This window comes from Pleurodeles waltl, chromosome 2_2 (assembly GCF_031143425.1).
Source record: "Pleurodeles waltl isolate 20211129_DDA chromosome 2_2, aPleWal1.hap1.20221129, whole genome shotgun sequence".
In the NCBI taxonomy this organism is placed as follows: domain Eukaryota; kingdom Metazoa; phylum Chordata; class Amphibia; order Caudata; family Salamandridae; genus Pleurodeles; species Pleurodeles waltl.
Window position 1 is genome coordinate 522318793 of NC_090439.1, and position 23648 is coordinate 522342440.

A 23648-nucleotide genomic window follows, 5' to 3' on the forward strand; every position below is an offset into this window, starting at 1 on the left:
CTTGGGATGGGTTGGGGTTGAGGATAATGGGACTGGGAAGTGGAAGTTGGAGCGGGGGCGGTTGAAATAGGAACAATGGCTGCCATCAGAGATGAGGCCATAGGCTGAATCGATCTCTGTTGGGCCACCAATCCACTGTGAATGCCCTCCAGGAATGCATTAGATTGTTGCAACTGGGCTGCCAGCCCCTGGATGGCATTCACAATGGTTGACTTACCTACAAAGATGGATCTCAAGAGGTCAATAGCCTCCTCACTCAGGGCAGCAGGGCTCACTGGGGCAGGGCCTGAGTTGCCTGAGGCGAAGGAGATGCCCACCCTCTTGGGTGAGCGGCCATGGGCAACTCGCTGAGGGGCTGTTGGGATGGTGGTGCTGGTACAGGGTGACAGTTGTACCTGTAGCTTGGGTGGTCAGAGAGGTGTCCACCACCACCAGGGAGCTCCCATCGGAGGAGGTATCTGAGTCTGTGTTGTCCCCTCCAGTCTCCGCAGTGGTGCTCACCTCGCCCTCCGTCCCACTGGTGCCCTCAGCGTCGGTGGACTCTGCCTCCAGGGTCCTGTGGGATGCAGCTCCCTCTGTCACTGGTACCTCTGCTCCTCTGCCAGATTATGCTAATGGACAAGGGCAGGATGACAAAACAAGAAATGGGGAGAGAGAGAGACAAAGGATACACTGGGTCAATGACTGCACCAACACCACTGTTGGTGTACACAGCACCCTCACACACAGAGTACAGGCCTACGCACTATGCATTGTACTACCAGTGATATTGCTAGCCACCAAGGCATGAGGAGGAGCACACACTGCCAACTGCAGCACACCTGCGACCCACGCAGCCCTGACCAGTATTGGATGCTAACAAGCTAGGTAGGCAGTATTTCCCCTTCAGACCCTTAGCCACCGGAGGATCTACGCAGCTATGTCTTGCCTGGCCTAGGGGCACCCACTGACACACAACCACCACATGGATACCATCCCACCAGCGGTAAGTTGTAATGATAGCCACTGTACTCACCCCCTTGTGGCTGCTGTGATACCCTCAAGTGCCCATCTAGCTCTGGATGGCCACCGCCAGAATGTGGGCCATCAGGGGGGTCAGGGTTCGATGGGCACCCCTTCTTCGGTGGGAGGCCATCCCCAGTTGGGCCTCCGCGATCTTCCGTGCCCAGCGTCTCAGGTCCTCCCACCATTTCCGACAGTGGGTGCTCCACCTGCCGTAGACCCCCAGGGTCCACATCTCCTTGGCGATGGCATGCCATATACCCTTCTTTTGATGGGCGCTGGCCTGCAGAGGCAAAACAGACAAGAGAACACCATTAGGCAAACAGTCCAGCCACTAACACGAATGGCCCACCATACCTGTTTCTATCACCATTGGCACACATATAGCCCAGCACACAACGTGTACACTGCCAAAAGGACATCCATCCCCCCTTATCCGATGCCTTCACATACAACTCCATGCATTCATGTCACATGCATCGTGGCCACAGTGTACTCACCTGTTGGTCTGGAGTCCCATACAGCAGTCTGTACTGGGGTAAGACCCCATCCACCAGTCTCTCCAACTCCTTAGAAGTGAAGGTTGAGGCCCTTTCCCCATTCACACGGGCCATTGTAGGTTCCAGACACAGGTCACAGCAGAACATGCAGTGTAGGTCCTCTCCTATGGAAGTTCAGGAAACAAGTGAGGTAGATCATAGAAAATGTCAGTCATGTCTCCGGTGGTACATACCGTCACCGACGGCGTAGATCACCATTGGCCACTGCACCCATAGGGCCCAATAATAAATAATGAGGAGCTGCACAGCGGTTCCCGTCCGCCTACCGCCATGGCGCATAACGTCAGTGGCAATACCTCACTTCCACCTGTCCCTCCAAACACGACAAGTGGATGCTATTTCGGGGGGGGGACAAGCCTATGGAATAATGCTGTGTCACAGGATAAATAGGCACATACTTGACAAATTGCACTGTCCCATTACATGCTTGCACATTGCAGACTGTTGTTGTGGCTCTATTGTTCAGTTTGTGACAGCCTCCTCCCTCTTTTGTCCCTTTGATACCTACTGCTGCAGATGAATAGGAGATGGAGACATACCCCTGTGTACAGACCCCGGGTGGACTTGGCTACACTGGAGGACATGCACGTTATCCTCACCTATAGAGTGGACAGGGCCACAATCACAGAGCTGCGTGCCCAATTGGAGCCTGACCTGACATCTGCTATCCTTCAGTTCACTGGGATCCCTCCTGTTGTGCAAGTGCTATGAGTTCTCCATTTCTGGCAACTGGTTCTTTCCAAGTGACAGTGGGCTTGGCAGCAGGAATGTCACAGCCAATGTTCTCAATAGTGTTGACAAAAGTGTTGTCTGCCCTGATAAAACACATGTGCAGTAACATTGCATTCCCCCAGGTTGAGAATTTGGCCACTGTGAAGGCCTGGTTTTATGCAATGGGACATATCCCCAATATAATGGGTGTGATTGACGGAACACATATTGCATTTGTGCCCCCCCCCCTCCAGAATGAACAGGTGTTCAGGAATCGTAAGAGTTTCCACTCCATGAGTGTGCAGATGATGTGCTTGGCGGACCAGTACATCTCCCATGTCAATGCTAAATATACTGGGTCGGTGCATGATACCTCTGTCCTAAGGAATAGCAGCATCCCAAATGTGATGGCCCAACTACAGGGGCACAGGGTGGGGCTAATACGTGAGCCTTGGTTCCCACCCAGTACATGTTGGTGTATGCCTATGGTGTTGGCCATATAGGATAGTGTATGGCTAAATGTTGTCCCTCAATATTTGCAGGTAACTCTGGGTACCCAAACCTATCACGGCTGCTTACCCCTGTGATGAATGCCAGGACAAGGGCAGAAGAATGTTATATTGAGGCACATGGGTGAACCAGAAGGATCAATGAAAGGACCTTTAGCCTCCTGCGGCCAGGTTCCGGTGTCTCGATCTGACAGGTGGATCACTGTACTACTCACCCAAGAAAGTCTGCCAGATAGTCGTGGCATGCTGCATGTTGCACAACCTCGCCCTCAGATGCCATGTACCTTTTCTGCAGGAGGAGGAGACTGGAGATTCCCTTGAGGCAGCAGTGGACCCTGTGGACAGTGAGGATGAGGAGGCAGAGGATGAGGATATGGACAACAGTTCATCTGTGATCCGTCAGTACTTCCAATGACAGGTGAGACAGTGCAACTTTACATATCAATGACTTTGGTTGTATTTGTTGTGGCATTGGCATGCTGGTATTTCCCACTTAATGTTACCTCCGACTATTGATTTTGCAGATGTTGGTGATTTGACAAATACTCCTGGTGTTATCACAACAGCCAGCTACAGGTAATTGATTCTATGCTCATTATATGTACAGTTCATCTGCAATGGTTGTACCTGTTTCAATCAATACATATTTGAAATACATGACATACTCGAAATCGATTTATATCAAGGGGTGTTTATTGTAGTACTAATATATAGAAGAGGAAGTGCAATGGGATGGGGTGATGATAGAGGAAAGTCCAGGGTATTGTTCCAGTCTGTTCATAGTACAGGTGCAGTGTCCAAGGTGACATAGGAAGGGAAACAGTGGCAGTTCAAGGTGGACAGGGTGACTGAGTGGAACACAAGGGGGACAATCAGGAGAGTCTCATTTCCTGGTGGGGGTCTTGGCAAGTGTCTCTGGCTTCTGCCTGAATTGCAGGGAACTTTTGTGGGGTGGTTCACCTTCTGCAGGGGGAGGTGTGCTAGTGGCCTGTAAGTCCTGTGGCGGGGCCTCCTGGCCACTAGCGGCAGCGGAAGTGGAAGGCTATTCAGATGACTGCCTAGTGGCAGGGGACAGCTGGTGTGACACTGCCTCCCTCATAATGTTGGCCATGTCTGCCAGCACCCCTGCTATGGAGATCAGGGCGTTGTTGATGGCTAGCGAGTCCTCCCTGATCCCCTGATACTGTCCCTCCTGCAGCCGCCTGTTCTCTTGCACGCTGTCTAGGATCTGGCCCATCGTGTCCTGGGAATGTTGATAGGGTCCCAGGATCTCAGAGAGCGCCTCTTGGAGAGTCGGTTCCCTGGTCCTGACTTCCCCCTGGTGAACAGCAATCCTCCCAGTTTCCCTGTTGGCCTGTGCCTCTGTCCCCTGAACCGTTTAGCCACTGCCACTGACCCCAGGTCCCTGATTGTCTTGGGGTGAGGTGTGGACTGGGGTCCCTGTACAGGTGGGCACACTGCTGATTGATGTGTCCTGGGGACAGAGGTTTGGGTACGCTGGGTGGGTGCTGTGGTGTTGTTTCCTGATGGGGGAGGCTCTGTGGTGGTCTGTGACTGGGCTTGGGTAACCGGCTGTCCAGTGGTCCCTGATGGGCCGGGTAGATCGTCCAGATCCTGAAGACCAGAGTTACTGTCATCACTGTGGGCCTCCTCTGTTGGGGGACTGGATAGTGCTGGCACCTCCAATCCAGTCACATTGGCTGGGGTACCTGTGGGGATGTAAAGTTTGTATTATGGTTCATGTGTATGACATATTGGACATCCATGGCTTTCCCTCTAAGGTTGGTGTTGCCCTGCCAGCTTTTACTTGTGTATGTTGGTGTGTGGTGGGATTGTTAGTTTCCCTATGCTGTGCATGCTTTAGTGACAAGTGTCCATCCAGGGCTGTGAGAGGTGTCCATGCATTGGTACAGCATGCAGGGCTTGGCATTGGGATTAGTGAGATGTAATGGTGGAGTGTGTGGGATGGTGTGGAGTGATGGGAGTGAGGGTGAGGGTATGCTGTGGCATGCAGGTATGGGGGGTGATAATTGATGGAAGTTGACTTACCAGAGTCCAGTCAGGATGCAGTATTGCCAAGACTTGCTCCTCCCATGCTGTGATTTGTGGGGGAGGAGGCGGGGGTCCACCGCCAGTCCTCTGAAGAGCGAGCTGGTGTCTTGCTGCTATGGAACGTCCCTTCCCCTTATATGATTCTACTTCTTCCTGATGTCGTCCCTTGTTCTGGGGTGTTGTCTCAAGGCGTTGACCCTGTCCACGATTCTCTGCCATAGATCCATCTTCCTGGCTATTGATATTTGCTGCACCTGTGCTCCAAATAGCTGTGGCTCTACCATGACAATTTCCTCCACATGACCCTTAGCGCCTCCTCAGTTAAATGGGGTTGCCTTTGAGGTGCCATAGGTGTTATGTGATGTGTGTTGGTGAGGGTGTGTTGGGTAATGTGTTGGGGTGTGTGAAGTGGAGTGCATGAGGGGTGTATGGGTGTGAGTGGTGTGTGACTTTAGTTGTCGCAGTTGTCTTGGTGTCAGTCTCAGGCCAATGATTTGTATTCAAAAGGGGTTGTGGGTAATGTGGGTGTGTGTTTTGTAGTGGTGTGGTGTGTGTAGGGGTGTCAGGTGTGTGTTGTTTGAATTGTCCAATGTGGTGTTGTTTTGTTTGTGGGTGTCTATTGTGAGCGTGGCAGTTTGTACCACCATTGAATGTCCGCCGTGGTGATTCGTGGGTCATAACGTGGTGTGTTTTTCTGTTGGCGTAACGGTGTGGGTTTTGTTACTGCCACTTTCTCACTGACCTTTGGGCTGGCAGATTTGTGTATGTCGCTCTATTCTGTCGGATTGGTGTGTGTGTGTGATAATATGGTGAATGGATATCCGCCGCTGCAGCGGTAAATTGGCGGCCGTCAGCGTGACAGTAAGTGGGATTTACAGCCAGAGACATAATGAGGGCCTTAGTTTTAATGGTCAAAAAAATGTGAGAAAAGTTTCAAGAGAATCAAATATGCCATCGAAAATGCTACAGAAATGGTGTACTTTAATCCGAAGCTTCATACAGTGATTGTAGTTGACGCCGGCCTGGTCGGGTTTGCGCTATACTTGTACCGATATACTTGTACAAGATAGTGGACATCCACATGCTAGATGGCACGTTATGGCCTATGCTAATAGAAGTTTGTCTGCAACAGAACGTGCTTGCTCACAGCCTGAGAAAAAAGGTTTGGCTGTGGCATGGGCCTGTCAACATTTCCATGTTTTCCTGTATAGGAAGCTTTTTACGATGTTGTCTGATCTTCAAGCTGTGCTGACCATCTTTGGCAATCCAAAAGCCAAGCTAAGATGCCTCCTTGAACTGAATGATGGGGATTGAGATTGCAAGAGTATGATTATACAATTGTGCATAGTCCTGGAAAGGATCAGAATCCTGCGGACTACTTTTCAACAGTACTCATTCAAGGTCACAGTACTTAATCCAAGATGGCTGAGGCCTACATCAATTTCTTTGTCAAGTATACCAGCTGCTGTATCCTTAGCCCAGACTGTCACTGCCATGAGTCATGATAGTGACCTGCTGAAGTTAAAAGACATAATTATACATCAGTTGTGGAACACAGACTTTACACCTCTCAGTAATGATGGTGAATATCAAAGATACAAAAATGCAAAAAAGAAATTGTCCATAACTAAGGAAGGAGTTATATTGAGAGGATTGAGAGTCCTAATTCTGGAGAGTCTGCGACAAGAAGTGATGGAAATGGCTCTCGAAGGACAAAGAAAGTGAGAGGGAAAGAGATAGAGTTTTTTAGGCTTTGATGGATGAAATACTTAGAAACAGATATTTCCGGATAAATTGAAAAGAAAAATGTATTTGTCAATTAAAACAGTGAAATCACCTTTCAGTATGAACCTTAAACTTTTAAAATGTAAAAGAATATAAAGGATGGAAGTGACAATGTACCCACTTAGAGTAGAACCCTTAACTGTCAGTGTGAGGGGCTGTGACCTTACCCAGTAGGGGACAGGTGACTCCTTGAGGAATTGTTTCCAGACATACCTATGACACGCAACCCACACATGTGAGAGGAAAGAAAAGTGAACGCTCCGTTACTAGGAAGGTGTAACAGTCAAAACATTAGTAAATAAGCAAACACACTGCCAATGATACTAGGATTTGTACCTTCAGCCTTTTTAGTGATAGTACAAGAACTTGGCCAGTAAGCCAACAGTGACTCAGGTCTGCATCCAAATGTAGCTATAACATTTGTACCTAACATCGTGCTGATCTTACTCTTTGAAGTCATTGCATGGAGAGACCTTTGCAATAACAATCTCTCTCTCTTCCATTCTGTTATGAGAAGGAAGAGAGAAAGAGAGAGAGAGACAGGATCGTGGGGAGAGCCTCAAGACCCCTGCGTCCTACCCGGCACCTCACACCCAGTGGGAGCTGGTGTTGGTCCCCCAAGCAGGAATCCTAGGAACCTTCTGTGCACAACAACATTCACCAGCACATATATATGCACATTTCTGATATTAGAATGAGACATTTTAATGTGCAAGTGACGATATTTATGCTGATGACACTATCCCACTCCTCATCCTTCACCAACAGTGATTTGTTATCTGCCACAGCCTCATGTTACCAGTTGCACAAGGGGCAGTACCACAGGTTGTCACTAGATGTTCCTCTGAAGTGAGCACAAAACCTGTATACTATGAGTCTTTACTAGAGGTCACTACAAAGTGAGCAGAAAAGGTGCAGTACTTCAGGTTATTACTAGAGGCCCCTCTGAAGTCAGGAGAAAGAGTGCTATAACGGAGATCACTACTACAATGCTGTCTAAAATTAGCAATAAGGGCACCGATCCTCTGATCATTACTGAAAGTGAAAAGAAAAGGTGCATTACTTAAACAGCCTTTCGATTACAATGTTATGTTTTGGATAACAGGAACCAACATCTAGAATTAATAGTATTCTGCTGCAAAAAAATTACATACAGGTGCAGTGCAATAAATCAATATTTATTTTAGACACATCTTGCCTTGGTTCATTTTATTAGCACGAGCAGTACTTCTACAAATGATTATGTATTATGAACACGGTAATATAGAAGTATTAAACTGATTTTTAACATCATGTTTATGAGGAAGAATGTCGGTTTAGCATGTTTACTGTGATAGTTTTCATCAAATGCAGACCCTGCTGAGTAATGAAAATATCACATTGTTTTCTTTAAATAGCACATGCTTCCTCAGTGCTGCCATTTTCAAGTAAGATGAGCTGCTTGGAAATCGAAGTATCAAACTCAGATGGACTAAGGGCAAGCATGTAATTTTGTGGGTTAAAAATCACACATAGAAATGTCATCACTAAGCGCTTTACTCGGTGAGATATATTACTAGTGTATTAAACAAATAGAAAACCGTCTAAGTATCCCTTTATGAATTCTGGCAGGCATTAAAAAGAAAAGCAAACTCAGTCATAAACTTACTTTTATGACACAATTTATCCTTGTGAGCAGGGCTCATAATTTCCATGAAACATGCACAAGTGACGCTCTTCTCTCCTTAGAGCTGAGTTTCTGCACACATTCGTGAAGGCGCCAAACATATATTTGTACCTGCAAGTAGAGGAGTGTGTCTCAAACACCACCATTGTTGGAGTTTCTATATTCCGCAGATGGACATTAGCACACCTTTGCCATTGATGTTTTCTAAAGTTCTTGGCTAAGATCACACTACACTTGAATTTAATCAAGTGCTACTACATGAATAAGCCCCAACATTGCTTGGTTAGTAAAAAAAAAATACATCTTTACACACTGACGAGCAACATTAATAGATGTAGAATTTGGGCAAACTCATAAATCCAAAAATGATAGTACATATCTGAATTCGTATCATTCATCCTTACGTACAAGTCAGAGCAACAGATATTTGCAACATGAATGCTATAATTAAAAAAACGCAAAAACAAAGTGATGGAGGAATGCTTCAAGTATTCTCAACCACTGGCAATCGCTTTTGATTGCATACCAATCCATCATGTTTTTTAGCCCATCATGCCACCCCAGTATAGACTCAGCCATATGCAAATCAGTCTTCACTCTGCTCACAATGGGAACGAGGTTTGATACCCTGAATCCAGTCCCAGGATGCTTGTTTCCAGTCCAGGGAAGACCTAGCCTGGCAGTTTGGAGCTAGACAGTTCCCATTGGGTTTCAGGGTTAAGACTGATTTGAATTTGACTGGGGCAAAACTGGAATGGTGTGGAAATAAAAAAACAATGGATTTAGGCCCACATCTCCGACTGGGGGTGAATGTTTAACATTGTTCAGCATTCTGTCCATCAACTGTTCGTTTTGCACAATTTAAGGAATATCATAGGATTTGTTATGAAGCACATGACTTTGAATTGCATCTCACAAGAGAGAACCCATGGATTCTCATGACCCGAAGTGATATCTACGATGTGACATATATTTTTACACTTTAACCTGCTCCTTTGTTAGATCTTTGTTTGAAAGATTTTGGCTCTAGAGTGAAATTTTTACTGTTGGAAACTATTATGCGTAACTGAACAACTTGAATCAAAACAAACATCAGTTTCTAATTGAAAATGGCCAACCATGTGCCCAAGTATTATTTAACAAGGTATATAACCTTTATCAATAGTGTTAGAAATGGGGGTTTTGGTTGGCAGTCAGGTTACCCTCTGTCCAAGCAAGAACCCTCACTCTAGTCAGGGTAAGTCACACACAATCCAAAATTAGCCTGTGCCCACCCTCTGGTAGCTTGGCACGAGTAGTCAGGCTTAACTTAGAAGGCAATGTGTAAAGCATTTGTGCAATAAATCATGCAATACCATAATATAGCACCACAAAAGTACACCACATAGTGTTTAGAAAAATATATAATATTTATCTGGGTCTATGCAGGTCAAAACGATCAAAGATGCAATATGAATTTGTAAAGATATCATTGAAAAGTGATATAAGGTGTCTTGAGTCTTTAAAAAGCAAACAAAGTCTCTTTCAAGCACAAAGTACCTGGTTTGGAGTGGAAAATGTCCGCAAAGGGCTGCAGAAGAAGAGATACATGGAAAAATGGTGTGTGCATTAATTTCTCCCCAGCACACACGGACTTGCGTCGTTATTTTTCACGCGGGGAAGTCGTGCGTCGTTTTCCAGCATGCGGACAGTCTCTTTTTGTGGGTCGCGGGGATTACCAGATGTCCCGGGTCTGTGCGTGGATTCTCCTGCTTGTTTTCTGGCTTTGCGTCGTTCCGCGGGGCTGTGCGTCGAAGTTTCGCTCTCACTGCAGGCGTTGCGTCAATTTCTCCTCTGGAAGTCGGGCGGCGTTGTCCTTGCGAGGCCGTGCGTCGAAGTTCCGGTCGTCCCGAAGGCGTCACGTCGATCAGCGTCTGTGTGCGACGTTTTTCTCACCGCGGAACAAGCTGTGTGTCGAAAGTTTCGGCGCACAAAGCGTTCAAATGAAAAAGAGAAGTCTTTTTGGTCCTGAGACTTCAGGGAACAGGAGGCAAGCTCTATCCAAGCCCATGGAGAGCACTTTTACAGCCAGACAAGAGTTCAGCAAGGCAGCAGGCCAACTGCAAGGCAGCAGGCCAACAGCAAGGCAGCAGTCCTTTGGAGAAAGCAGACAGGTGAGTCCTTTGAGCAGCCAGGCAGTTCTTCTTGGCAGGATGTAGTTTCTGGTTCAGGTTTCTTCTCCAGCAAGTGTCTGATGAGGTAGGGCAGAGGCCCTGTTTTATACTAAATTGTGCCTTTGAAGTGGGGGTGACTTCAAAGAGTGGCTAAGAAATGCACCAGGTCCCCTTTCAGTTCAATCCTGTCTGCCAGGGTCCCAGTAGGGGGTGTGGCAATCCTTTGTGTGAGGGCAGGCCCTCCACCCTCCCAGCCCAGGAAGACCCATTCAAAATGCAGATGTATGCAAGTGAGGCTGAGTACCCTGTGTTTGGGGTGTGTCTGAGTGAATGCACAAGGAGCTGTCAACTAAACCTAGCCAGGCGTGGATTGAAGGGCACAGAAAGATTTAAGTGCAAAGAAATGCTCACTTTCTAAAAGTGGCATTTCTAGAATAGTAATATTAAACCCGACTTCACCAGTCAGCAGGATTTTGTATTACCATTCTGGCCATACTAAATATGACCTTCCTGCTCCTTTCAGATCAGCAGCTGCCACTTCAACAATGTATGAGGGCAGCCCCAATGTTAGCCTACGAAGGGAGCAGGCCTCACAGTAGTGTAAAAACGATTTTAGGAGTTTTACACTACCGGGACATATAACTACACAGGTACATGTCCTGCCTTTTACCCACATAGCACCCTGCTCTAGGGGTTACCTAGGGCACACATTAGGGGTGACTTATATGTAGAAAAAGGGGAGTTCTAGGCTTGGCAAGTACTTTTAAATGCCAAGTCGAAGTGGCAGTGAAACTGCACACACAGGCCTTGCAATGGCAGGCCTGAGACAAGGTTAAGGGGCTACTGAAGTGGGTGGCACAACCAGTGCTGCTGGTCCACTAGTAGCATTTAATCTACAGGCCCTAGGCACATATAGTGCACTCTACTAGGGACTTACAAGTAAATTAAATAGCCAATCATGGATAAACCAATCAATAGTACAATTTACACAGAGAGCATATGCACTTTAGCACTGGTTAGCAGTGGTAAAGTGCTCAGAGGTCAAAAGCCAACAACAACAGGTCAGAAAAAATAGGAGGAAGGAGGCAAAAAGTTTGGGGATGACCCTGTCAAAAAGCCAGGTCCAACAAATAGCTATTGGGATCCACTCAAATGTGTGTGAGCATCATTCTGTGTTCATACGCATCATATGCACAAAACATAAATACGGAGTACGCCATGTTACTGAAGATACATTAAAATGGTTAACTCAAGTTTCAGGGCTTTAAATTAGTCCACTGACAGCCATGAACACTCAGCATGAACTAAGCACTGTTCCAAAATATGTAGTACCTGTAGGAACGATAAAGGTCCCAATTTCTATTGATGAGGTCGGACCAACACATTACTTAATCCTGATATACAACTTTGGGCCATATTTACAAGGAATGACGTATCACTGCATTGGGCCACCCAGCGATGGGTCAAAATCACTTGCACCATGTCAAGACAGCTTACAGGACCATGGATTTGTTGTATTTACAATACCATTCACCATAGCACAGGGTCCACGGATGCTACAGAAATACTGGTACATCTGAGGGAAGGATGCTGCAACACATCCTCCTAAAGAAGTGATGCATTACTGAAGTTGGGATTAACCAGCGGAACTACAGCAATGTGTCAAAAATAGATAGGTAATGCATCAGTTCTAACTGACACAAGTAGCCTAATGTGTGAGGACACATGCAATCGAGTATTAAGGCCCTGATTTATACTTTTTGGTGCAAAACTGCGTTAGTTAGGTTAGGTTTAGCACCGGCTTGCACCTTTTCTGTGCCCCAGCTGGGCACCATATTTATGCAATGGTGTAAGCTGTTGCAAAGGGTAGGCTTGTGTGAAAAGAAATGACATTAGTTGAGTGGGGCTGGCGCTATGGAAGAAGAGGGTTTTGCACCAAAAAATGACGTTAGGCAGGTTAGAGTAAAAAAAATGACTCTAATCTGCCTAGAGTAATTTTCTGACGCAAAACCATCCATACCACTTGACTCTTGTCTTAGAAAAAACAGGAGTCATGCCCACCACCCCAGTGGCCAGCACACGGGACAAGGGTCCCCTGGGCTTGGCCATTGCACCCTGTACCATGTATGTGGGCCCATTTCAGGGCCCCTATGGCACTTTAAAAAAAAAAAAATAATACTTACCTGTACTTACCTGTGATGGGGTCCCCCATCCTCCGCTGTCCCTCTGGTGTGGGTGGAGGCGTCCCTGGGGAGGGCACCTGTAGGCTTATTCCATGGCATTCCACCATGGAAATAGGCCCACAGGTCCCCTAACACCTGCCCTGACCCAGACGTTAATAAATGGGGCAAAGCAAGCTTTGCACCATTTTTTGACCCCTCCTCCCACCTGTGCACCATTTTTGCACAGGAGTATAAATATGGCGTTAAGGCCATAGAGTCATTTTTTGCAGAGGAATGCCTACCTTGCATCTCATTAAGGCAAGGTAGGTTTCCACATCCAAAAAATGACATTAACTCCATAAATTTGGTGCTAGACTGGTCTAGCACCAAAGTATAAATATGGAGTTAGTTTTGCACTGAATTAGAGTAAAGAAAATGACGCTAATTGGGTGCAAACAGAATATAAATATGTCCCTAAATGGTGGAAAATTCACCTATTACTATTACATTGGTCCTGAAAGCAAGACAGACTAGGATGGAGTATAGCTATGTGTCACATTACAGTGCACAAAGTCTACTTATGTGTGTGTACATACCTACGTATGTGTGGCATATTGTGTGAAAGTGTGAGGTAAGTGGACACAAGTATATATTTTAAGTTAAAGAGGAAAATCAATTGTTACCTATCCTATGTGTGTACTCACCTATTGTGCTTTAGAGTATGCTTGTCTGGATTTGGGGACCTATTCCTATATGGAGATTTGACAATCCTGGCCTTTCCCTTCCATGGGTACACAGTGTCACATTGCATTGCTGCAGTGGATGTTAATATTTCAGGTGCCATTGTCCCAGTTTGGTCAAGGGGTCCTACAACATCATTTTTACATGTGTATGTCTACTGCACATTTAGAGAATATGATTTACCTATTCCGGTGTGTTAAGTGACTTCATCTGGTTAGATCAAAGCCACTGTGTAATTTCCTATGACTGATTTGAAGAGGCGTAGGAATTTTGACGCATTCCAGGTTTAGCGACACACAGCTGAAAAGTGTGCCACACATTGATAAACTTAGAAATATCACTGCAGCAGTCCTAAGTGTGTTTTTATGTCAGAATGCCTACCCTCCATAGATTATAAACTGCATGGCGCAGCCGGTTCCAGCGCAGGTATTCTTTGACGGAGGCCAACAGAAACGGATGCATTTGGGACTAATGTGTCATTTTGTAAATAAGGGGCAATCTGGTGCAGGGAAGTCAATGCAGATGCATAAAAAAAAATGATGCAACAGCAGAGCAAGCTACTTGTAAGTATTCCCCATAACGTCCAGAAGCAATTCAAAGCTGAACTTTTCTAAATCACTTCCCAAGTTATTATCAGTATAAAAGGAGGACCAGGCAACTTCTATGATATCAAATTGGTCAAAAGTTATTTCAGCCCTGACAAAGAGTAGAAAGGTTAATTATGAAGGACTCATTGCCTGCAAGGCTTCTCCTATAAAATGTTACAATGTCAGTTCTGCTGCTTTTAGCTTTCATCTTTAGTTGTTTAATGGTTAATCTTCAGATAAAACTCATTGTCTTGCATTATCTTAACCTAGATTTACATAAATATTAGCTTGCTATTTTTTAACACATTTTTGCATGCAGAATTTAAGTGGTTCTCTTTGTTGACACCCTCTATCTTCGTGGTTTTGTAAACTGCTTTGCCCTAGAGATTTCCTCAATTGAAACTTTGAACAACTCTGAGATTGACTGGTGGAAAATACACCAGAAAACTCTCTTGCCTGACATTTAAGGATCTTGCAGAATCAGGCCAACTCAATCACAACTTCATGAACTTGGATTTCAGGTTCACCAGTTTTAATTGTGGCATTCTGAACAATATGGAATCCACATTTATGGGTTAGAGTGGAATATTCAGGCCAGTACGAGCTGTATTCAAAGATCTGGGTGGCAGTTACCTACCCTGCCTAGGCCAATTAGTTATAGGAGATCTAAAGCAGCCCTTTACTGTGCAGTACTGATTACATTTTAGGACTCATTCTAATAGTTTCAAAATGCAAAAAACTATATCTATTCTGAGAAATATTGAAGTTAAGTTTCTAGTTTGAGCCTCACAATTAATTACATATCAATACCCTATTTTAGAATGTTGTGACCAATTAGATTATTAATACCAATAGTTACAACTGTCCACTTGGCAAGGGTTTATCTGAATGTGTCTGAAGTTGACCAGGGTAAAGAGATCTATTTAGTTAAACACATGGGGTCTGTAAACAGTTGAAATGGGGATATTCAAGATATTAATTTAAATATTAATTTGCATGCAGACGTTTTCCATATCTCCTCATCTAATTATACTCATTTTATCAGATTTTACATTGTATGGTGTAGAAGTAACAGAGAAGGAGGGACTAAAACAGTATAGAATTTCAGAATTAAAACTCACTTTATTGACAATAAATAAATTAGTAGCCTAATTCAATCATTAACAATAATAATAAAAGCACATGCTATCTTTAGAAATATGATTACAATCAAATAAGACAAATTAATCGTGCAACAATAGATTCAGCACAGATTAAAAAAAACACATTAAAACTTCCTGGTATACAGAACCCTCCCGCGGGTTTAAAAAACCAGCGATTTCTTATGATTCCCTGCAAGTTTGAGAAAGAATACTAATGAAGTTCCTCTGACAGAGTTCAGCTGAAGATCCAAAAGTGTCTGATTTGGTGAGGTGAGACCCAATATATATACCCAAAAGTGTCTTTGAAGTGTGGGAAACTTCAAAGAGTGTTTTTGAAGTTAACAAGTTCCCCTTTCAGCCCAATCCTGTCTGCCAGGATCCCTGTGGGGGTTGTCAGTCCTTGGTTAGTCCTTTGTATGAGGGAAGGCCTCTGGTCTCTGTAATGTGAGAGAGAGTCCCTCCACCCTTTCTGCCCAGGGAGACCCATTCAGTATGCAGATGAATGCAGATGTGACTGAGTGTCCTGGGTTTATAACTGTCTGGGTGGAATGCATAAGGTGAGATGTCAACCAGCACTGACCAGACGTGGATTGGAGATAGCGCTGTAAGGCACAGATGGCAGGAAGTGCAGAAAAAATGCCCACTTTCCAAAAGTGGCATTTCTAAAAGAGTAATATTAAATCCAACTTCACCAGTAAGCAGGATTTTCTATTACCATTCTGGCAACACAGGCATGACAGGGCTACTACTTCCAGATCAGAATCTACCACTTAAAAGCATACGAGGGCAGTTCTAATGCTAGTCTATGAGAGGAGCAGGCCTCATAGTATTGGAAAACAAATGTATGAGTCTTTCGGTACCAGGACATGTACAACACATAAGTACATGTCCTGTGTTTTACCTACATAGCACCCTCCCCTATGGGTTACCTAGGGCCTACCTTAGGGGTGACATTTATGTGGAAACAAGGGAATTTAAGGCTTGGCAAGTAGTTTTAAATGGCAAGTCGAAGTGGCAGTGAATCTGCACACACAGGCCCTGCAATGGCAGGCCTGAGACATGGTTAAGGGGTTACTTATACAGGTGGCGCAATCAGTGCTGCAGGCCCACTAGTAGTGTTTATTTGGTAGGCCCTGGGCACATGTTATGCACTTTACCAGAGAAGGCCCTTTTCCAACAACCTTATTTGTGGACATAACTCTCAGGGCAAAGGAACAGCCTTGGCAACACCACACTTGGACTCCATACTCTTGGGGGCAGGAGTGGGTTGCAGTAAGACAAGACCTGGATTTCCCAAGTGCTCTTATAGGAGTTGTCTTCCAGAAAACCCGGATGTTAATCTTTCTCAGGCATATCAGTTAGTATTGAATGCCTATTGTGGGTAGGGACTGAGTTAGGCACAAAAAGGTCAGTGCATGGTTATGATCCCTGACAACCTTTATTGAACCTGAGTGCCTTAAACTGAAATATGATGATTGTATCAGATCACCAGCAACATACAGGTTTCTAAATGTAACAATGATTCAGTCACCTCTGTATTCCTTCTCCATGGGGCCCACCCTCCAGGTAAACAAGATTTTATTGAACACCTGCCCTCTGCTCTTAATATTGCTATGTATCTTGGTTTTGTCCTGGTATGGGAAGTGTAAGAACTTATGCTCAGATGTAAGAGGGCATAGCGCCTCCTTGCGCCACATTAGCGTAATTTCTTTTTTACACTAATGTGGCCCAACAATGCCAAAATTGCAGTGCCAAATTTACAAAGTGGCGCAATGCATACATTGCGCCACTTTGTAACCCTTTGCGCCAAATTATGCCTACGCCAGATTTTTTTTCGTCATTTGTTTCGCCATTTTGAACACCTGCTCAGAGCAGGTGTTAAAAGGGGGCACACCATTGGTTATAATAGGCCCCTATCTACTGTTCAGGGTTAGCTCTAAGGGGCGCAAGAAAAGTGGCGCTGCACTGGGTGGGGTGCCACTTTTCTTAAATCTGCTCCTTAGTGAGGAATAGAGTCAGGGTCCCCATCACCAATTGTAGATTTACCACACTATACTGGTGCATTCACGTCCTGGTCAGCAAAACATTACTCTAGTTAAAGAACACAAGAAAGAGAAGAAATCAGCTTGCTGTGTGCTGGTTTCCTATGCTTTCCCTCCCATTTGAGCTTTAGCTATGCTTCGCAAAGGGCATGTAAACTGGGCTACGAAAGTTCAGAGGGAGAAAAAAGGACATAAATTGCATCTTTAAAGAACCAGGAGAGCAGTTGGGGCTGGACTTTAGCTGTTGCCTCACATAAGAGAGTGATGGAGCCGGTCTCTCAGCAAATCTCTGTCCTGGTATCCTAGAGGATTTTAGGATCTGTAAGAGCAACCATGCGGAAGATATTCAGCATTCTGAAAAGGTTAAAACATAGTAAAGGTTTACAATTTAGGAGATGGGTACAATTGTTGACATCTATTTTTAAAAGATAAGGCTTAATCGCAATCAGAGGATGAAACATGTACAAACTTAACAATAATGACCTCCGAGGCAGAAAATGTTCAGATTCGCTTCTAACCTGACTTTTCACTGGCAATTATAAAAAAATTAGGTACTCCTGTGAGCAAGGCTGCAGAAAGCACATACCGAGATAAAATGCTTCTGGGTGCTTAAAAGCCTACATTTGACATCAGCTAAGTCAACAATAGGTAGTGACTTGAAGCCCACAAGGCTTATGTGCATATGTAAGTACATACAAGACTTACGTGCAGACATGCAAAATAGTGGGGTTGGCTTGAGGAATTGGGTGAATGCACCTTTAACTGGCGAAACTGTGAAGTTTGACAGACTGGAAGATGGAAGGTTACCAAACCCATCAGAATCTAGACCAGTAACCTCTTCATAATGCAATCAAGTTTCAGGTTGGATGTTACACCTGTAAAATATTTGGGGCAGCTGCAGCACAAAATGCAATTTCAGCTTGCGTCATTTTCCCGGGAACGTCCTGTGTGGCTGTATTGGTGTTCTGCTGTCACTTTAGTTTGCACCCACCTTTCCTACCCCGTACCTTTGTTTTTTTAACTCCTCGGTACCCTTCCTCGCCGTTTCTCATACGTTACCGTGCGCCCCAGTTTTCTTTGGAGCGTTGGCTGCTTTTGTTGAGCTTACTACCCTTCGTGGTTAATACTGGTCTCCCACTTTTCCGAGGGCACTAAGATGTGTTCCAATGTTCCATCTATACTTCTGGTACTTGAATAATCTATGAGGCCTCATTTGGACTAGTTCTGCCACTGCATTAGCGAGAGATACCCACCACTATACCAGTATCAGAGTATTTTTTCTCTCCCTCTTCCTACCCCCGTATTCCGAAAAGCTTTTTTTTTGGAAAGAGGTTAGAGACCTGGAACGGTGAGGATACTCGTCGAGTTCACTGCTTGGTGTCTTGAAACCTGACAAGTGCTATTTTAAACCAGTGACATGAATGAAAAACACTATTTTACAGTTGACACTGCAGTAGCTTTCACCTAAATTGAAAGTGTTATAGGGAATGAAATGTTCATATTTTCCCTAACTTTGTTTAATAAGTAACTAGAACAAAACTATGTACTCACTATTGTGAGATTAAAACAAAATGTATTTCAGTGGTCAACACAATTTTTTGATAAATATGCCACAGCGAAGCTATTTGAATAGGAATGTCCCCTGCATGGTAAAGGGACATGGACCTCTCTGCCATAAGTGCCCGGCTGCCAATGAAATCAGTCTCCTGACATTTATATCTGTATCACATTATGCTGGCATGTATGAAGAATAGGGCTAGGCCTGTCCCTGACAGTGAAAGGTCCAGGACATGTTTGTGACCCGAAGGAAGCACAAAGCGTGACCTTATAGGAGAAAGTGAACTACTGTCCGTGCACTGGGAGCGTCACACAAAACTGTAATGGCAGCATATTGTACTTTTGAATCTATAGTGTGCCCAGACCTTTTACTTGTGTCAGTGAGAGTGAGGTCTACTGATCTCTTTTGTGTGAACTTCTACTATGGTGTGAAACCCAGAACTTTATGTTAGATTGTTTTTCCCTGGTTTATATTTTATACAACAATAAACGGAATACATATGAACTTCTGTCCTCGGTTTTCCAAAACAGGTTGTAATAACATAAGTTGAAACAATTTTTATGTGCTACCTAAAATTGTACTTATAAATGTGTTGTACTTACGCCACATTTCCTGTTTAAACCTCCATCATGGAACATATGGATGCTATCTCTGTCACTTGTTCTTGCTTCTTCCACCCACTCATACAATTTATTTCTACAGACTCCGCAGAATACAGTCAAGCTGATGAAGAATGGTTTATTCCACTATCATGATTACATTGCTTTCAATCTAAGTTTCTTCTGTTTCTTATGATTTGAAAAAAGCCCACGGTCTCCTTCGCTGTCTTCCATTGGGAATACTAGTCCATGTATTCTCTGAAAGTTCCATCATTTAAATTTTTCATATTAGTTAGAACATCTCCGAATTATGTCATCATGAAGAAAGATGAATTTTTTTTTTTTAAATGGGATAGTGCTAATGTGTGAAGGTAATGATGTACACTTTGCTCGAAATTCTGTTTTGGCACGGGGATGTTTTTCACTTAGACTGTGATGATTTTGCAGTTTTACTAATTTGTTATGGGAGAAATGTGTATAAGAATTCCTAGATTTGGGTATGACCCAGGAGACTTTCCTGTTGTGCTAGGGACGTTGCCCAATTTGTGTTTGATTTTGATGTTCATGTACCTGTTAGAATAATTCTGCATTTGAGAGCCTTTATGGCATTATTTCTATTCTGTTTATTTTTTTAATTTTGCGATAAAACCCTTTAACTTTACTGATCCAGAAGTCAGTTAATGAGTGGATGCATTATTATTTGAACTGTTTAACTCTTCAAATGTATGTTGAAGGGGTGTCCTAGCATGCAATTCAACCTATGGAAGAACCAGATGAAGTACAATTTTACGGTACAAGATTTTGGGGTGTCTACGATTTTGGAGCATGGTACTGCTCCCACACTTGCGCTTTCATCCAGGGTGCATGTCAAATGTGTGTATGTCCATACAGTTGTTTCACACGTATGGTAGTAGGAGTGTAAGTGTTTGTAGATGTGTGTTGTGTGAATCCAGGTGCCTGGGCAACTGGGGTCCATTTTGGATGCAGCTGTTTTTAACAATGAACAAGATTGAGGACTGGGTACAGCTTTCCCACATATAGTCAAAGTGTATTGGCTGCATTACTGTGGCTGAAGGTTCGAAATTCAGGCACTGAAGTTAGGAGGATGGAGACAGTGCTACATTTAGAAATCTCATTAGGTCTTTTCATAGCAAGGGGTTGCAGAGCTCTGCCCTTTGATGATTAGTAATGGCGAAGAGTGTCAGGTTTCTGGGTAAGACACCACAAGAGAGTTGGGAAACATATCACATGGAGGAGGTGGAGAACAGGGTAATGGAGATTGCAGTCATGGATGACAACAATTTCCAGGGAAGAGTCTGAAACATGCTGCTCTAGCCTCCACAGGAGCAGCAGTTGACTTACAGGTCAGTGAAGAAAGGGACCCTATAAAAAGGTAGTGGATGCAGAAGATTATGCCTGGCATTATTGGTTGTTTCATTTCCCTAAATTAATGTTACAGTTTACACCTGTGATGCTATTCCCACACCTTTGTTGATTCTCACCTTTGTTTGTTCCTTCAACCACTTCCTTGTACTTGTTTCTCCATTTGTGTTTGGATGGAATCTTAGTTTTTTTGATTCAGCTACTTCTTTTTTTGCCTTGCTCCAGGTATTCCCTAAGATTTGGCTTAGTTGACTGGGAACCTGTTTTTGGCCTGGTTTTGGATTTCAATGTTTTTGGATTTCCTATTTTGTTTTGAGGACTATGGTTCAGCTTTCAAGAGGAGTGAAGTACTACTTGTCTTTGATTCTTAGGCAAATGTCTCGATTTGCCTGGGGGAAAGTTACAGTGATGCCTCACCTCACTGTAAGTAAGCCACCTCAACTATTTCTATAGTAATTACCTGTTGTAAGAACGGTTCTTCTTATATTATCTTATATTCACTGTTTGCTGTTTTCTCTCTTGACAGTGAGCTATATTGGCCCTCTGTGATGCTGTGCCATCTTGTATCTCAAAGAGTTCAGCTCAGGTCTTCTACTAGTCATCCTGCTGGAAATTAGTGCTCTCTCTCTCTCTCTCGCTCTAATCACACATCACCTTTTCCCCCTTTGAGAATCAGATGTTCCCTACTTTCCTGGAGTGTGATATAGGAAGTGATATAGGAAGTAAGGCAATGCAGAAGAAGAGAAAGTGAGATTAACCTTGCTGTATGTAGGCCTTAATTGCACAAGTCTTGACAAAGGGTGGGACTGTAGGTGCTGTTTCTGATGTTCAAGATCTAGAGGTTTCTGTGCAGAGCCTGCTCTTTTGTTTGTCTCTGATTAATTCTTCTGAAAGGCTGATGTCTGCCAGAAGCAGAGAACTAATACTTCATTGCATCATATTTTTGTTACTACTGATTGGAACCAGCCTCCTTGCTACCTGATATATGAGACATCAGTTTACACAAACGGCATGTCTGGAGAGCAGTTTGAAAATGGGATTTGAAGAGAACCACTCTAAACCTGTTCTGAAGCCTTGGACAGTCGATCGGCATGCCCTGGCTGGAAAATGTGGGTAAAAGTGGGATTCAAACCACTCCACATTTTTCCAGTCCCAGGTTCATGTTGACCAAGAAAATGGGTGGTCTACAGAGTACTTAAAGAGCTGCTGCAGAACCAGGACTGGCATCTGCCTGACAGCTAGTATGACAGAGGTGGGAGGAGATCACCTGAAGTTAACACTTTCTGACAGGCTTGATCAAGGTCTGCCTAAAGAGCCTAGAAATCTGCCAGTGTTGCCAGCATGAGGAGCACTGAGTTAAAGCTGACAACCCAAGAGAGTAAGGAAAGGGTGGCCGATGGTATAAGGAAGCCCTCCTGGTCTCTTTGCACATTTCACCAGTGAGTGTAATCAAGATTAACAGGAGACTGATGCTGCTGACAAGATGTTGCAGGTGCTGGCAAAACAGAGAACCCTGGTGAGCTCTGAGGCTGCAATTGCCTAAAATACACCACAGTGAGCATACTTCCAGGAGGCAGCAACTAACACTACTGAGGGCCTGCCTGCAGCAGTTCCACCTCGCTGAGTCTGTCTCATGAACCTTGTATAAAATGAGGCTGTCACTCTGGCCTAATGAAGGAATAGTCATTGTCTTGAGGGTAGGAATGCAACCCACACCCACTGAACAGCCCAAACTGTCATGGGCAGCTAGAAAATAAAACTTGGGCTTAGCTCCCACCTTGGGGCAAGACACTGAGGTGTGGGTGAGTTGTCTGCACATACATAAGACACTTTGCTGGAAGCATCAATGTACTAAATTGCTTCTGAGCTACTGATAAAATTTGAGCCATCTGCACCTAAACCCATAGTATAGGGGGGACGGTAATAGCCATGACTCCAACATAACAGGAGGGAGAAAAATTATTGAGAAAGAGGGGGTGTTACACTTCACTGTTAGAATGCAACTTATGACAGCCCTATATAATGTTTCAATCAGATTGTGTAGTATTAATATCTTCTGTGAGATTGAATGGCTTTCTTTTCCCATAAAAGTTATGTAATGGTCTAGACATTATGTTAATGTATCTGTTGGTTGGCAGTTGAGTTCTTAGTAGTAGGGTGTTTTGTTCCACCCTATGGAATTTTTGGAATTTTGGTTACTCTGCGTTACTCTTTAATGCAGAGTTCCAGCCAAACGCTGCCAGCCACCGCATGGTGGAATTTTTCTCCCATGAGGTGCCAGAAAATGTGAGCATGTAAGAGATTTGGGCCCATATTTATACTTTTTGACGCAAAACTGCGCCAACGCAGTTTTGCGTAAAAAAAATTAGCGCCGGCTAACGCCATTCTGAAGCACCATGCGGGCGCCGTATTTATTGAATGACGTTAGCCGGCGTTAGCCGCCGGCGCTGTCTGGTGTGTGTTAAAAAAAAACACGTACACCAGGCAGCGCCGGCATAGGGGAAAAATGGCGTATGGGCGTCCACAAATGGTGCAAGTCAGGCTGAGGCAAAAAAATCGCCTCAACCCGATTTGCGCCATTTTTTTTTCACTCCCAACCCCCATTGAAATGACTCCTGTCTTAGCAAAGACAGGAGTCATGCCCCCTTGCCCAATGGCCATGCCCAGGGGACTTCTAACGCCAAAGTATAAATATGGAGTTAGTTTTGCGTCGAATTTGCGTCGAAAAAAACGATGCAAATTCGGCGCAAACGGAGTATAAATATGCCCCTCGGTGTCCCCTAGTGCAATTTTCTGAAGTGGGGGTTGCGAGAGGTCATGGTCTGATGGCTGCCTCTCAAGAAGGTTTGCTGCCGGTTAAGTAGATCTTCTGCACAAGTGGCAGCAAAATCAACTTGAATGGCTATGCGTTCTTGTGCAATGCATAGGGCTGTATATGCTGATTTTTCAGCGCTGCTTGCTCTACCAGTGCTACATTGCATCATTGGTGAAACTCC